Here is an 18200-nt window from a genome sequence, read left to right on the forward strand (position 1 = left end):
TCCGATCAGTTTACCCATCTCAAGGCGCTTATTCTGAGCTTCTCGAACGTGCCTGTAGATGGCAGCATGGTACAGTGAAGCATGCGCGTGGAACATCTGTTCGTGAACTTCCTGAACTCGGCGGGAAAACATTCTTACCCAACAACACATCAAGGAGAGAACGTAGAAGTTGCCACATTGGGTGGGAAGGAAGCCATTAGATTTATAGTGTTCATAAGTGATAGTGTTTACAGTTTAAGTTTCCACTCTAAATGACTGACTTCGAGTGGCAAACTGTGAGTGTATGTGTGCAAGTTCGTTTATAGATAAATAACTTGGTCAACTTGTCGGTGTGCTGTGCCTGTGTTTGGAGTCATTTACACCAGGATAACAGGAACGATAATCGTAAGTTTTGGTAACTTAAATTAGTAGTTCAGGTCATTAATCAAGGTCCAGGCTGCCCAAACTACGGCTCGCGGATCATATCCGACCCGCAGTGGCGGCGATTAGGGACGACGAAGGGGCCAGTAGCCCCCCACTTTTTGCCACTTTTACCCCCGCACTATGCTAAACATTATCTACCAAGGGAAAGCAAACTGTCCTTGCCCCCCCCCCCAGTTTTGGCACCCAATCGCCGCCACTGCCGACCCGCCAAATAGTCCGGCCCGACCGAGTACTTATAAAATCTGTATCATTAGTTGGCCCTGCCAGGCACGTATCTAGAAAGGTATTTCGGGGGGGGGGGGTCCGAACCTAGTGTCTTAGATAATATAAATGTTTAAATTATAATTATGCTAAATTAAATATTAATTAAAGGGTGACGGTTCCGATTGTTTTATGATTTCTCCTAGCACAAAGACTAATTATCGTAGAATTTTGTTATTCATTGTCACAAGAAATTTGAACCTTCCTTAAAGTAATGAGCACTGTTTGGACTCGAAAAAAAAGTTATTTATGTTGAAAAAAAACTACTTGAAAATTACCTTACGCACTTCTCATGGACAAGATATTCTCCGTCGACAAGCGACAGTAAATGTCGTAGGTGTGGGAATGAATGTAGAAATAAATCGGAACCTTAGTAGAATGCATTTAGGGACTTTATTTTAATGCTAAGGGAACCAAACCTAACCTGCCTAACCTAACTACGAAAGCATATATTGAACAAAACCTTAAGTAATCGCTAAAACTCCGCAGTATGTGTTAACAGACGTACATCGAAATCGAACCATTTTAAAATTGGATTCGTAGCAAGATGAAATCGCAATAAAAGAAAAGGAACTTGGGCCAAGGAAATTAATGTCACATAGGTAGAGAATTGAATATTTATTGAATAGCTAAAAAAATACTGTTAGATCCAGTTGACAAGATGTAAGGTTCTTGATTAATATTTTTAATTATTATCATAAGTAGTCTGCATAAATCTTCTTTGACATTGTCCTTAAAGGTCAAGTTATCCCACTCCTAATCGTTGGCTTCTAATAAGTTCGCTTGAAATAAATAACCATCGATTATGCAACAAATGCTCAAGAAAATTTCCATTTTTTAATTTAGTAATTTGGGGGGTGGGGGCGTCCTAAATACGTCCTTGTGCCCTGCATATCAAAACGTTTGGCCACCCCTGATCTAGATCAGTAGTTTATCCATAATTTTTCGTCCACACTCGACGGAGCTTACTACCATTTGGCATTTGTGAAAACTTTTAGGATAGTGTTGTGAAATTTGGGGGATGTTAGCTGGGTGTTGGGGTGATTTCCTTCATTCTTATTTGCAGTTTTTATTTCTAAATTACCAGTCTTCATGAGCTTCATATTGATTTTTATTCGCAAGTTGTCGTGGATTCAAATACCACTATTTAGCGATTCTGATCCAAATGGGCCAAAGCTGCTGTACGATATTGCATGTAACCTCATTCAGTGAATTATCCAAACACCACCAAACATAGGCGTGCGCAGACCCTCTGATCATGGGGACAAGAGCCTTGATGAAAGTTCAGTCGGGAAAGAAAAAACATAACGAATAAATACATTATCTGTGAAGTGTTCCGTGCTCCTTTTCCTCCAAAATATTGTGTTCATGCATTTAAGACAAAACTGTTTAGCGGCAACAGTCTGAAGTACTTAGTAGTTATAACCTCTCTCTGGTAATTACAATGGATTACAGAAGATAATAAAATTGAGAGCGAAGCGAGTAAGAACATTTTTAGATCCAAATATTTACAAACTGAAAACAATATTTATTTAATATGGCACAAAAAATTTCACGGGATGCCATGGAATTCTCTTTTTTACAATATTCTTTAATTTTGATCATTCGGCGCCCAGAGCCGAATAATAACGTAGTGTGGAAAACGGCATGGTTCTGCCGTCTCTCGCTGGTTCCACTCGAAAATGATCCGCTAGAGGCGCTGGTGTTGACCCCGGTGCTTGGTGTTCGACTGCTTATAATGGAAGTAAATGGGGATTTCGCTGCAACGTCTGATTCTTTTCCTTGTAACATTTCTTTGTATCAGAAAATTGTTATGATATTTGGTACAGTAGTCGCGAAAATATTAAAGAATATTATGAACTGTCGATCATGACCTGTCCTTGAGTTTTTTATTAACAATACGGAAGAAAACATAGGTATGGATTGTAACACGTAACATGGCAATTGCTGCAAGAATTAGTATTGTGTATGCATTATCCTGAAAGGTTCATTAATATTGTCATTGTCACAAATATTATTTTTATGGAATTTCACACAGACAATACTCGTTTATTTTTCAAAGATTGTTTTACATCCACTCGCGTGTTGTTAAACTTACCGCCCAAAAACTCGCAAGTGTGAAATATGGCACTTTTCGTTTCCCGCTTACTGGAAAAATGTAAACAACGCGTTGATTGAGTTATATTTTCATCAATGTTCTACTTACCAATCGACACGAATGTAAAGCAATTTGTTGATAGAGATGACAAGGTACATCTTAATCGGCTATTTGAACTCCATGGAATATGAAACTAAATTCTTTCGAATATCTATATTTCGGGAAAATGACTTCATAATATGTGCGCCACGAAACATTTTTTCTCCTTCATGACACTATTTCAATTTTATTAGTATACAAAAATAAACTTGTTTACACAATCCAACGTTTGACGTCCAGCCTCACATGCGATATGTTGATGCCCGTGCTGCGTTGCACATAAAACGTATTTATGTTACTTTTCTGTGTAAATTAATGCCATTTCGTGACTGCAAATCACTCCACAAATATAATTGTTTCCATCAATTCACTTACCGCCTTTCTAGAGAAACAAATCTACACAATATATTCCCAAAACTAACTAAGCCGCATTACTTTCATAACAAAATTAGCACCTGGGTCGATCGCACTGCCATCTACTTGTCATCGTCTCGGGGAACCAGTTTCTTGGGTCGTTTTCCACACTGCGTTATTCCAGGCGCTGTACCCTAGCTACGGCTCTGAACTTTACAATACTAAGAAAAGCATATATTGCGAGCGAAGAGAGCAAGAAAATTTTACAATAGGTATTTTTATTTGTATAAATTTTTATATCGAGCAGGGCAATTGCCCCATTGTGCCCCTCTTCAGGTGCTCTTGGCCTTCTGGAAGAAATAATGGAAGAAAGACTTGAAAACTAATTCCATCTTGAGTACTCTTAGATTCTACTAGTCTTGCTTTCTTTTGCCTCAGTGATTGCCCCCCTAGATTTGATTTCCGTCCAAGATTGGGGAGGGGCAATGCCAATTGCTCCCCCCGTGGTTGCTTTGAACTTTAATCAGCTTGAAAATACTTGATTTTGTTTGAGAATAATATAGTTTAAAAACGCCGATAAGATTCCTCTACACTAAATTTCTAGGTGAAGGTATAATATGTAGGGACATGGACGCCTGGAAGAGGGGCAAGGATGGCCACACCACCCCTTTAGAAATCGAATGTCAACCTAAAAGTATATATTTCACCCGTATAATTTGATTACAGTCATAGTAATTTACATTAATGCGATAATTTCAAATTCAAGTGGTTTTTTTGAGTGGCAATACTATTATGGGAAAATACCTTTTCTTGTCGCTCCGTGGAAAAAACAAAATCTGCGGACGGCCATGATTAGGGGCGGCAATTGCCCCCTCCCCCCGTTGCGCACGCATATGCCACCAAATACACTCTAAAATTTTCTCTACACCCCCTAGAATTTATGGTTATTTTGACTCGAAAGAAACCATTACACACCCCCTAAATTTAGACACACTCCCCCAAATGAAAAATTGTGGATAAATCCCTGCCCTCATTGTATGGAAGTTCCGAGGGTGATGGGGTGAAACAGGTCAATCTATCACCCTGGAAATTAATATTGTCCATATGATTGTAATCAAACACAAAACTAACTTTATGGTTTTCGTTGAAAAAGTAAATCTCAGTTAATTAATAGCCCATTAGAATAGGAAGGAAAATTTGAGTTGATTTCAAAATTTTCCGGAAATTAGTACAGAACTCTTATGTTTTCACAGTGTATCTTATTCCAAAGAATAATAAATGGTTCAAAGAAAGAGTATTCGAAATTTAAATAGATTACTAGGATGTCATATCCGCGGTGAGGATTAATCAGCAGAGCGGAGGGTACGTTGATCCCTCTGTAAAGCCCGAAATAATAATAGTTTGACAAAGTCTTTTACATTCCGCTTTGAGCACAGTTACGTTAGTCAGAACTGGAACTATATCTTAAAGAGATCATAACTACCGCATTGTGTCCTCTGAAAATCTCATCCACGACCCTTTGGTTACAAGGCAACATCCTTTAAATGTACAAAAAACAATCTGTACAAGGCCGCCTGCAGGAGTTTTTCTCAGGAGGGCAGCAGCAGTCAGTGGTAGGAATGTGGGTAAGTCTCCCCCCCAGTTAAGAAAATTCGAATAAAACCTCCCTCATTTGGATAATTTACGTAGACATTCCCCACCCACTGCATTTTCTCCATGTTGATCCATGTAAGCATACCCCAACTTTATCAAACTTTTGTTGCGAGATATCTCAGGAGGGCAAGTGCTTCCCCTGGCCCCCCTCTGCGGGCACCCTTGTATGTGTAAAGAAATAACCATTTCAGCACTTGCCATCTAAGTAAATACAAAATAATAATAAAGAATTTAAACGGTGATAGCCCTTCTGTTTTGCTGTTTAAGTTTGAATATTGAACATCTCGAACACTTTGTCCAAAATATTAATTTGACTAGCTAAAAGTATTAATGACACTTTATCTTCAAAGTAACACCTTTTCATGTCCTAGCTTGATTTGTTTCCGGTATAGGCATTTGAAAATATCGTGTTTTACAAATAACCTTTTTTTTAAATCTCTAGGTAACATTACAAAAAAAAAGAAATGTTTCTCTTCAAATTGAAAATTAATTGACTTGATTTTGCACAGTATAGCTGTAGTCAGTGGCGTGTCCAGAATTTTCCAAAAAAAGGGGGGGCTACGTGTACTTTTTTTTTTAGTAGTCAGTCATCATTTTGCCATGTTTTCCTGCCTTTGATGTTGTTTATTAAGCAATTCTGTGCCAAAAGGATAAGTTATGTCCCCCCCACCAATCCCCTTTGGACACGCCATTGGCTGTAGTGGTTAGCATAACACCTTGAGTTTACTTTTGTCTTCCTTCATAGTGTAGAATGGTTAAATCTCAGATATTATGTCCGCCTTGTAATCAAGGACTCCCGGGTTCGATACCCGGAGGAGACACGTAGTGGTTCGGATCCCACTTTAAACTGTAGGTCCAGTCCCGATTAGCCTTACTGTGCATAAAGTGAACTTTAAACACCAAATCAATCAATCAAATCAGATATTGTGACCAAATAGTCGTAGCCAAAGAGTCCAACGATGCACCTGAGAGCACGTAGTTGTTCCGATCTGATTTCAAACTGTTACTACATCTAATTCCGATTACCTTTAGATTAGAAAAGTTAGAATAGCGGTGCAAAAGAAGCTAAAATATAGTAATATAAACTGCTGCGATGTTCTACCTAAGTTTGCAAGAAATAAAATCATGGCTTTTTCTCGTAGAAAAAAATAGAGTACTTTAAATTCAGTTTTATCTGTATTTACTTACTTAAAATTTATTTTTCCCGTGCATCTGTGCTTTGAATTTGGCCATGGGCAACATACGGGGAGGGGGTATTTTTTTCCAGGGAGGGAGGCATGAAAAGAATTTTCCTCTCAAAAAACTGCTTCAATTTGAAGTTATCGTGCTCCAGCAACTATCCGTTCCGTTGGCTGAAATGAAATTATATGTGTGAAATATTTTAAATTGTAATTTTAAACGGACCAGGGGCAAATTAAAGTGGGGGCGGAGGGGTCGACCGCCCCATTGAAGTACTAGGGAGGGGTGTCGTGGGTGACTTCCGCCCATATGTAAATAAATAATTTGCCCAGTTCGAATGACATGCAATAAACATTGTGTCATTTTAAAGAAACATACAAGAGCGGATTAAAGCAGGCAGAGGGAACGCTGGTGGGCATTATTTGTAAAGTTGAAATAAAATAAAACAGACATTCAGACATTTTACCACAGACATAGCTAGGTAAGAAGAGTTAGGGGGAGCTGGGGTTAATTGCCATGGTCGCTGAAATGTTTGTTTGTTTGATTGATTGATTTGGCTTATTTCACTTTGCATTTCTGCCGCTTTTGGCTAATCGCGAAGATGAGGAGGAGTGATGATATGATGAAAATGAAGAAGGGATACGCAAACAGAACACCCATGCTTAGGTCAAGATTTGAACCTGGGACCAAGGTGCGTCGTAGCGCAGTTACATAACCACTCGGCAACGGATCCCGGCTCGGTAGTGCGGGGGCGAAAGACAGGAGAAGCTGAAAGAAAGGGCTGCCGAAAATTGGGGTTCTATGAAAGCAAAGGATCTTGGGAGTGGCGCAGAGAGTGACTGCCAAGAGCCTCATTTTATTTATTATGATATTGATAAATAGTCCCATGCCGTGGACGTGCGGTATAAGGTGCCATGCTTTGGGCTCCGTCTACGGGACGCGCGGAGGTTGGAGTCTACTGACGGAAGAATAACAACTTTTCTCCTGAGATTTCGGCCTGTGTATGCGAACGGTGGCCACCCACCATCGTGAGGATATTGGGGATCTACGAACGAGTAGCGTAACCTGGTTATAGAAAACCGACGACGTCGTGCTGACCACACGTCACCCCGTAACTGGTTGGGTAATCTCCCACTTCGGCAGGTGGAAGTGAAACCGGCAAAGGCCCTAACCCTCACGGGCTGTTGCGTCAGGGTAATTTATTGCGGATATTGATAAATAATTCACACAGAGCACAATAGAACTAATATTGAAAGTAGTACAGTGGCACGGGTTCACCAACCGAAAATGAGGCTCGGTGAGGCTTGCCTTAATGGATTTCTCTCGTAAGGCATGAGCCTCATTTTCTCGCAGTGTTGCCAGCTCCTTACTTGAAAAAATCACCAAGGTTTTTTTTTCTAGTCTAACCTAACCTAAAGCAAGGAGCTGGCAACACTGCTTGAGGCTTGCTTTAATGGTTTGTTTTTGTAAGGCATAAGCCTTATTTTCTCGCAGTGTGGCCAACACCTTACTTGAAAAAATCACCAAGGTTTTTTTTGGTCTAATCTAACCTAAAGCAAGGAGCTGGCAATCTTGTGTGCTCGCAGTGTTGCCAACACTTTACTCGAAAAAATCACCAAGGTTTTTTTTGGTCTAACCTAACCTAAAGCAAGGAGCTGCCAACACTGCTTGAGGCTTGCCTTACAGTGCATAAAGCAAGGTTGCCAACCTACTGGTATTTTTGCCATAGCTTTCTACAAAAAAAAAAAGAGAGAGGAGAGAGGGGGAAATGTTAAACAACCGACAATGTTGCTAATATTTACCTACAGCTTTTTTTTTACTTGGCAAGGGCTTAGCCAATTTATATACTGGCGTAACATACATACACTGGGCAAAGAGAGCCGGCAACAAACACACACTGCCGTAAAAGAGAAAGAGATGGATGGATGGATGGATGGCAACACAGTATGTGTGTGCGTGTGTGTGTGTATAATATGTAGCATTATTAACTAGAGTGTGTTGGCAACCCGCCTGCAACTAAAAAATGATAGAGATACCAACATTGCTGTAAGATAAAGAGAGAAACCTATAGCTGGCAACAGTGGTGAGCGAATACGCATTATTTCCAAGTCCCGGGCGCCAATGTATATCGTGACCTTTGTAAACCTCTCTCGCGGGAACGATGTGCCACACACGCGCGCGCGCGCGCACCTGTATTGTGACGTAAACAAACAAATAATAATTGTTGTTTTTAAGATGCCTGGCCCCTAACCCCGCCAGGGTGCGTGGTGCCCAACCCAAAAAGGTTCTAACGGCTGCGGTTGTAGATAACCGCACCTCTGTAGAGTTTCACGTGTTTTTTTTTTTTTCCCCAAACTTCCATGAAACCCTACAGAGGACCTCCGTAATGCATGCAACGTGTACTAACGACTCTAGTGTTATTTGATGTTGTAATATTTTGGATATAGAGTTTTATTGTGTGATAGATAAAAATAATTATGTTTATTATAATATTTTTTTTGATGAAAATGGAGAATGTAGGTGTGTGTTACAAATAAAGTTGCATGCTTATTTTTTAGTGTGTTTGTATGTGTATGTGTTTTTGATGTTCGACAGCATCTGAAACGATAAAAAAAGAATTTTATTGTTAATTTTCTCATGTAAAAACAACAACAACAAAATTTTTGTGCAAAAATTTCTGATTGTTTCGTGTTATAGTGCAAAAACTGATGAGAAAAAAAGATATTGTAACTGATAACTGATGAAATTGATATTGTAACTGATCTTGAACTAGTGAAATTTTCGTATTGTGTTATTGAAACTGATTGTGCTAGTACAAAAATTTCTTATTGTGTAAGAAAAAATGTTATAAACTTGTTAAAACTGCTCTGTGACCCTCTCGTTCTTCACGTCGTGGACGAAGGACTTCTCGGCAACCAGGATCACACTGCATACGGTGTCCTCGGGCAACGGGCTGTTGAACTCGCAGACGACCTTGATGTTGGTGCGATCGTTGACCACCACCTGCTTCCTCTTCGTGGTATTGATGACGGACATGGGTCTGTGGGTTATGAATTCGCTGGGCGTGTAGTACATGTCCACGTTTCCCTCGGTCACACGTTTGAAAGAGGTGTAAGCTTCGTAAAGTTTTAGGTAATCGTCTTTGGCCATGTCGAGGTTGTAATTCTCGCGCGGGAACACTTCGTTTCTTCCATTCTTCAGATAAACATTCTTGATTTTGCAGTTGTCGAATTTGCTGGAATTTTTTTCCTGATTTTTATCGCGCCCGGTCTGAAAAAGCACCACGACGAAATCTGGCATGTCGAACTGTATGTTGTTGAACTGCGTTGTCACGTCGAATTCCATGTGACTTCCCGATGCCACCTTCTGCACGCACTGGTAACCGTGAAAGCGAATCGGCACCTGCGGACTCTTCAAGATCTCCGCTTTGTACTTGAGGGCGTAGTTTGTTTCGTATTCTACGATCGGCATTCTCAACTCCATGCTCCGGATGACGCACTTGGCTGCTTCGGGTAATGTGTTGGCTATCGGCGTGCCGTCGGCGTTCAAGTTGGTGTATCGCATCAGCGCGTCGTTGTCGTTGGCTGCTCTTCGAAACGTGACGCGCAATCCTCCCTTCCACATGATCTCCTTGTAGTCCGAGAAGAATCCTGGCAGCAGACGCATGGGAAAGAGCACTGTGTGACTTGTCGTCGATATTTTCGTCCCTGCTTCGAATCCTCCTGCTTGATAGTACGCTGCGTCTGTTTTGGATAATTTCAATGTTCCCACTGCCGTCGACGTGATGCCTGGATAGTCTATTCTGTCTATGACGGTGTTGTGTTTCCTCACCTCCACCTGCGAGAACAGGTGAGGCACGAAGTTGTCCACGAGTATCAAATTTGCTGCTGCGGGAAACGCGTCTCCGCTTTCCTTCTTCACCACGTCGAATTGAAGGTAGAGGTCTGCTCTGTGAGGATGAACGAACCCATCCCCTACGTCCACGTCGTATTCGATCTCCCTGTTCGCTTCGTTCAAATTGGCGAACGTGCGACGGTTGGGAGGGAAAGATTGCAATTCGTAACTTTCGATTTGCTCCATTTTCACTATGCGTGTTATTTATTATACGTTGATCTCCACGATGGCAGTGGTCGTTGCACCTGCGAAATCCACCACGTCTCCTTTCTAGTTTGCCACCACCAACTCTATGTCGTCTATGCGGTTGCGGCATACTGGAAAATAGATCGGCGAAGAGGGTGTGTAGATGATCGGTTCCATGAATTCGGAACTGGGTTTGAACGTAGCTATGATTCCTGTCTGCTTGTGACTTCCTAACAATCCGTCCGAGGATTTCGTGATCATGCCTTCCGCCACGTTACAGTGAACGTTTAGAGTCTCTATGGCTAGAAATTTAGGAATGTTGGTTGCTGTGTGTTTGATGCCAGCTTCGAGTTTGGTGTTGTTCTCGAAACCTAAAAGTTCTCCTATGGTGCCCAGATCCACGGTCTCCGTCGCCGACACGATTTCCACTCTGTGCGTGACCGAATTTTGAGAAAGGTACGTGCCTTTGGGTAATTGAGCTTGCAAAGTGGAAAGATTGTATTGGCCTGGCGTGACGACGATGTGCTCGCTTCCGACGCTAATTTTGTTGTTGTGCTGCGTGACGTTAGGTATGAGGTACATGCTGTAGAATGCACGCAGAGCTACGGATTTAGGATAGACGATGTCGTCGTGCAGCGTGAGTTTCAAGATTGAAGATTCGCTCGTGAGATGGAACACGCCCATCGTGTTTAAGATTCCACAATGTTTTCTGAAAATGTTCCACCGACGGGTTATTTATTTTAGACATGTATGCGAGAACGGAAAGGCATAGGTGGCCGCAGTTAACATCGGTGAAACCCTGGATGCGTTTGTCATTGTAGTAGAGGTTGGCAACACTGAGATACTTCACCAACCTGGCAGGTGGTGTGCGTCCGAACGAATCGAAAACAAATGCATTGTTATCGTCAATTTTGAGGTAGCATATCCAATGTGTACCAGGATTTTTGTAACTGTCCAGGTTTACCACGCCATACTCCTTTTTCTTCACAGCAGAGGGTAGAGAATCGGACATGAAAACACCCCTGAAGTTTTTTATTCCCAACAGTTCGATCAGAGATTCAATATCGAAGTTGGACAGGGCTTCTTCTTTTTTTTATATTTCTTCAAAGCATCGAGGTTGTTTTTTTGTTTTTTTGTCATACCTTTCCCCTTCTTCTCCATAGCCAGGTTGTGACGTTTCTGCTCTTCCAATTCTGCCTTGTTCTTCTTCGAGTCGATGACGGTTTTCGCGATGGCGGCACTTCCGCCGGCCAAACTTCCAACGGCCCCCAATGCTGCCAGGATGGCTGGGATGCTGAATATGAAACCTCCGATCTTTTGCTGTTTCCGCGAACGCTGCAAGCGTCTCAATTGAGGTGTGCTGAGAAGTAATTTCATTCCGTGTCCTTTCGTCAAGCAAGAACGTTTCTTCTCGCGTTGTTTCTTGGTGAGTAACCCATCAAGGGCACCTAGATTTTTCAGATTGGAGTATGGTATCTGGTACACGACACCTTTGGGCTTCATGTTGATGCTCTATATGTTATTTTCACGGTATGTTATTTATATATATGTTCTGAGATTTTTTTGTTTTGTGTAATTTTTTTCGGTATGTTATTTATATATAAATGTTCTGAGATTTTTTTTTGTTTCGTGTAATTTTTTTTTTCAAGGATATACTCCGCGCAGAGCCGTTACACAAATTCTATTACGTGCTTCGTTTTCTTACCAAGAAGTTCTTTTGTCCCCTTGTACACGATTTGAGTTTTGTTCTCGATTAAAATAGCTAGCTTCTCGTCGGATAACATGTTAGCGTATCGATCTGGTAAAAATAGACTGTATTGTGCGTTGAGCAACAGACGCGCCTTGGGACCATACTGGGTAGAAACAATTGAACCAGAAGTTATCGTGTAAGGTTTGTCCACTTCCAATTCCTGAATTTTTACATATTCGACTGATGAATTTAGCATTTGTTTTAATGCTTGGGCGTCTAGTGATTGTTTACTCATTTTTATAAGATGGCAAACACAACTGGAGTTTTTTTTTTTTTTTTTACGTAGTGTTATTTATATACCGAAGAAATTTTTTTTCACGGTTCGAGAATTTTTTTTATTTCTACACACCCCATCCAAATTTTTGTTTCGTGTTCATGGCGATGGTGGTGCCCAGTGCTGCAACTCTTTCTCCCAGCGAAGCGTCTCTGCTAACGAATCTTTCGAAAGCTGCGTGCTCTAATTTTCTGACTGCTTCGTGACGTGCATCCAGATCGGTGCGAGTGGTGTTGTAGGCGATGTCGTGATCTTTGCATGCGGCGTCCAACGGATTCACACCCTTGTCTCCTCTCTCCAATCTTTTCTCGAGTTTGGTACCCGGTCCGCAGTACTGGTAGCCGGGTAAATGCATCTCGAAAGGTAACTTGTTGATGATGTCGTTCACGAGTCCCTTTCCTTCGGCCACGTTCCAGAATCTCGGAGGCAACGTGTTGATAATTTTAATGAGGTAACCTATGCCCTTGTCGTCGTTCACGATGAAGTTGGAAAGTTTGGCGCTGATCATGTCCACGATGCCAACCTTCTCGTTGTAGAAATTACGATTGCCTGCATTCTCCTCTCCTGCAATAACCAACAACCTGTCTATGAGCTTGCGCACGTCATCCACCCACACAAACTCTTTGGGCAGGGTGTTGTAGAGTTTGACGCCACTGCCTGTTTTCACCTGATTCCATATCGGTTTGATGAGATTCCTGTACTTCTCGCCGCTGCTGGATTTGACCCTATTCTGCGTAGCGTCGTTGTTTTGGTACAAGGCATCCGTCATGATCAAAATTTCCTTGTAACTCTGGTAATCTTCGTCGGTGTAATCCTTCGGCTGCTTTTTGGCAACGAGTTCCCACAGTCCCACCGTACCCGGATACCTGTTCCAGCTATCCTTGTCGCCTAAATTAACTTTAATGTCGTTGCCTTCGAAGGTGACTTTCGATTTTCCAATCTTCCAAACCACACCACCGCCTTCGTTGCTCTCCATGCTCGGATACAATCCGAACACTTCATCCTTGTCGAATTTCCCCGTGCTCAGGTAGTCTCGTGCCAAAGGTCCCAACTCGATCTTATCCAAAGACGACGACGTGCTACCTATGGCTCGACGTCGTGCCGGTATGTCCTTCAGTTCGAACGGCGTCGAAGGAATGCTCGAAATGGGCGTGGGTACGGTGTAACTTTTAGCTGCAAGTGGTACGAGTTCGTTGATCAAATTTTTATTTTGTTCCGTGACGCCTTTAATTTCTTTACCTAGATCGCTGATGGCGTCGATCACAGGTTGATCTTGACGTTTCTTCTCTTCGTAGAATCCGCGATTCTCGGATTTCCAACCTTTGAAGCGTTTCGCGAGGTAATCGCGAAGCTTGAGATTTTCGTCTTCGATTTTTCGTTTCGTCATAACGTTATTTATACACGTCGTTTCTCACAACGTTGCAACGTTTAGAAAGTCGTTGATTTTGTTTCTGTATTTTCCGTCGTTGGGTTTTCTCGTCATGTCGATCGTCGCGAATCCGAAATCGTCACTGTTCCAACAGTGGGAGCAGCAGCGTTCCGAAAATTGATTGTAGTTCATGTCTCCGCCTACGTAGTCATCGTACGCGTGCTTGAGGTTGGTGTGATCTTGACGAAACAAACATATGAAATTAGCGTTGTCGCGTACTAACTGTTTTGGAATTTTGGAAAACGTTTGAGCTAGGAAGAAGCAATCTATTCCTTTGTGACGACCTTGCGTGAAAAAATTGCGAATTTCATTTTGATTTTCCAGGATAACATCGTCGAACACAACGACTGAATTTTTACGACAATCGTCGAGTGGTTTTATTTCCGAAGCGAACGTTGCAATGTCCAGACCATCGTACAGTTTTATCAGTTGCTGGTATTTCGCTTGTTCGAGACTTTTCGAAAATACGTAGAGGTGCCTGTTCTTCCAATCTAACCAATTCGGTGCGAGGAGAAAATTGTCCACGAGCAGTGTTGTTTTCCCACACCCCGAAGGACCTACGATCAGACAGCGGATGCTGTCGGGAAGCAACTCGCCGTTCTTTTTTTTTTGTTTGACTTTCCGAATCTGGTAGACGCTTCACCACGTTCCACGTACTCACAAGATCACTTCGTTCGCGTCGATCCAACTCTTTTCCGGAAGTCCCAGCCATTTGACAAACAGTTTGTCGCCTTTCCTACGCAATACTTTCTCGATGAGGTACGTGTCGGGATGTTTTGTTTTAGAGAGTTCCTCTTTGTAAAATCTTCCTTTCAAAATCTCGCCGCTACTATCTTTTATTATATACGTGTGTCGGTTTCCGGGTAAAACTCGAACTACCGTAAAAAGTTCCGTGCTCCAATTTTTTGTGAACCCCTTCTCGAAGGTGCGTTTGAATTTGCTGATCCTCACCTGGTCTCCAATTTTGAATTTTGATTTCTTGGTAGTCGTGGGAGTGTACTTTGGACAGTAAACTGTAGAAATTAAACGCTGCTCGTCAGATTTCGTAACGTTAGCTGGCTTCATGCCTATCTTTCTGTGTACCGTATCATTATAGGTGTCGACGAGTTCCGGCAGTATGTCGACCCATTTGTAATTTCCTCGAAGCGTGAATCGTTTCCACATGTGTGTTTTCAAGGTTCGATTAAATCTTTCCACGATGCTGGCTTTGATGTGACTGAAGGTTGAATAATGTCGAATGTCATGTTTTTGAATAAACTTTTGGAATACGGCATTGTAAAATTCTTTACCGTTGTCTGTTTGCAAAAACCGAGGTCGTCTGTCGCTTTCGCGAAAAATTGTCTTGAATGCTTCCGTGACGCATGTCCCCGTTTTGGCTTTCAAAGGTAGAGCCCATGCGAATTTCGAAAACGTGTCTATGACGGTGAGGAGGTACTTGTTGCCCTTGTTCAATTTATGCACATTTTTTAGATTGCCGCTACTCATCTCCACGAGGTCACTTTGCCAGAGGTCATCGATTCCCTTGGTTACCACCGCCAAACGTTCGTAGTTGCGGCGTGCAGGTTTATGCAATTCTTCGACGATGGCTTGCCTAGACATTTTTAGAGATTACGTTTGAAGAGAAGCACAAGCGTGATGGGATTCAAAGAGGGTGGCACTTCGCTCGTGTTTTGAATGATCAGCTTATCGCCAGCACTCACGTCAAAAACGGTAAGATCTTCGTCTTCGTGTATTTCATATATGTTGCGCGTTTCGTTCCAACGTGCCAGAGGAATGTTTCCTGCTTTCTGGACACCACGATTCGATATCAAGGTCATGGTGGGAACGCTAGCTTTTCTGCCGTGAGACCAGTACGAAAATTCATTTATCTGAATCGTGCCATCGAGGAGAAACTTGTAGTACGGATGATAAGGATGTAACATGTACAGTTTGTTACCTTCGACGAACGTGGAGATTCTCTGTTGATTGGGTACGCTGTTGATTTCGATGGCTTGCAGAGAATGCAGTTTAGCGAATTTAGTATCGACGCTAACGAGGTTGCTGTGAAGCTGTCCCAGTGTATTTTGTACGGGCAACAAATGTTCGACGATGGTATCCGTTACTGTAGAAAATGACGGCTTGATTTTCACTTCCACGTTCAACTGCTTGAAGTTTTCGTTGAGTTCTTGCAACTTGGCACCGAAAGAGGCCAGCGTCGATTCCTGCGTGGATTCCAGGACTCCAACTTGATCTCTGATGTTGACGACGATACTCTGAAGGTTCTCGACTTGATTCAATTTCGAACTTTTCTCGGTAAGATCGTTCACGATGCTTCGCATCTCGGTAAACTGCGTGTGAAGGTCGGCGACGCTTTTCGAAGTGGGCAGCGTCGACACCAGCGAAGCAAGTTCGTCTCGAATCTGTTCCACGTTCGCCGTTTCCGTTTCTAGTCGTTTCAGCATACGTGATATGCTCCTTTTCAAAGCGTGTAATTCTTTTGAGGTGGGGAGATTGGCCACCCTACTCTCGAGATCGCTCAATGAACTTTTGATGTCGCTCGAATCGGATAGTGCCGTCACCGCCGTTTTCAATTTTTCCAAATCTTCGCTCGAAGGTACGCTCGTCCGTAACGATTCCAAGTCACCCTGTATGTTGTCCAGTACGTGATGAAAATGAGCAAGATTCGTTTCGACGTTCAAATTTTCTAAATATTCGATCTTCTGCTGAACCGTGCTCAACGTGTCTTGTATGCTCGTCAACGCACTTGCTTCAGCGTGAATATTTTTAATTTCTTCGTTGATCAACTCCAGAGACGCCTGAAGCGTAGCGATGGTGGTTTGAATGTGTTCGAAATCTTGATAAGCCTCCAATTGAATTTTTATGTTCGCGACGCTTTTGCCGATGACCTGCAGTTCGTCTGACGATGGTAGGTTCGTCATGGTATCTTCCAAAGTCTGTAACTTGGATTTAATTTCTTCCAACGTGCTGGCGAATTCTTCTTGTAATTTGGAAACAACAACATGCAAGCGTTCTACATCAATATCTTTCACGACGGTTTGAAGTTCAGATAAATTCTTTTCGATTGCGGAAGTTCGTTCTTCGATTTCGAGTTTCAATTTTTCCAAATCTTCATTTTTCGATTGAAATTGCTGCAATTTGAGCAAATCATTTTGAAGCTTATCCACGCTCAACTGTATATTTTGAACGTTGTCGTAAGAAGGTACGTCGACATAATTTTTTATGAGCGTTTTCAGTTCGGAATCGATTTTCAGAATGGGGTCGAGACATTGCGTTTGGAGCGTAGCGATCTCCGACTCTAAACTTTTGTTTAAGGTCTCCTGCAAAGCGATCAAATCGCTCCTCAACTTTTTAATTCGGACGTCCAACATGAGAATCTCTTCTGCGTGGTCTACACGTTTGGTGTGGCCGAAAATGTCGTTAGGCATTTTGGTTAACGGTTATTTATAATAGGATAGACGATTCGTAATTCTACCAAGAGAGGAATGAGTTTGTCGTAATCTCCTAGGAGTTCCATGTATAAACAATCTCCTGCAGAAACATCGTACGTAATGTTAGAAAGCATCTTGTCGTGCTTGATTCGAAAAATGTTCTTGCCGGTAGATATTTTGATTTCGCCTACGTTTTCCGGATTCACGGTGATTTGAAGTTTTCCATCGATCGGAATTTTGTAAAAATGTAAATTGTTGTTGAAGACGTAAAACATCTTGCCCACATCGTCATCCAATTTCGTCCAAATGCTGTTAAGGTGAACAATCAGTAGACCGTTGAGTTTAGTTAACATGGAAGGTAGAAATTCATGATCTGTCGTCGCGCGGTGTACAGTCTCCATGTTGGTTTGTTTTCGGAAACCAAAGAGATTCATAGGTATGCTGGTTATTTAAGAATACGGTCAAAGTTTTTTGTAATGACAGTCAGTGTTTTTTTTTTTTTTTTTTTGTAATGACGAACAAAATGATTTTTTTTGTTTTCTTTTTTTTTTGTTTTTGTTTTTATGAATCTTCTGTTGAAGATGGGCATATGTTGCAGGTTTTGCTTTCTGCTAAGCGATAGTGCCCCCACGGCAGTGTGTGGATTCCACATTGGAGGACGCACCTCTTGTCGTCGTTGGGATCCAGGGCAATCTTCCTCACCTTGTTGGTGGTCAACACATGGTCGACGCTCTGGATACGCTGTTCTGCTCTTAGAACCGACGACCTGGTCTTGAGGCAATCCACGAAGTCCTCGAATGTGAGATGCTCCCGAACCACCTGTCTGCCGACACCCTTGGCCTTCTTGGTAACGCTGGCCTCGGCTTTGATGGTATAGGCCTTGGGGCGAAGACCTGCAAACTCAAGAATCACGTCTCCGTCCTTCTCATCTTTGAGTTTGCCAGGCACCTTCTTGTTGCAGGCTAGGATACCGTACTGTTTCGGCTGGGGATAGCCCGAGGTGTCGAAGAGGTTAACCAAAGATGGAACTGTGGTTATATCCCCGTATGCGTCGGCTGTGCGAACGTGGTACACCAAGCTGTCCGTGTCCGTGTAGAGAAGCGAGATGTTGTGGCCGTAGTGTGGACGTAATATGTCGTAGTACGTCTCGAACATGTGAAGCTTGCTCAGAT

At 42.3% G+C, this 18200-nt stretch overlaps 1 protein-coding gene across 2 annotated transcripts in view; it reads left to right on the forward strand.

Annotated features, from left to right (window-relative positions):
* Positions 1-18200, forward strand: part of LOC146003582 (synaptotagmin-B-like) — a 136689-nt gene that overhangs the window by 60563 nt on the left and 57926 nt on the right. Inside the window, exon 1 of one of the 2 annotated variants that reach the window (XM_083141883.1) lies at positions 150-384. The exons of the other annotated variant lie outside the window; for it this stretch is intronic. The gene's annotated coding sequence lies outside the window, so the exon portion shown is untranslated. Of the gene's footprint in view, positions 1-149; positions 385-18200 lie in introns of those variants that run through there. 2 annotated transcript variants of the gene reach the window in all.

This window comes from Lepisma saccharinum, chromosome 20, assembly GCF_977018435.1.
Source record: "Lepisma saccharinum chromosome 20, izLepSacc3.1, whole genome shotgun sequence".
Lineage (NCBI taxonomy): Eukaryota > Metazoa > Arthropoda > Insecta > Zygentoma > Lepismatidae > Lepisma > Lepisma saccharinum.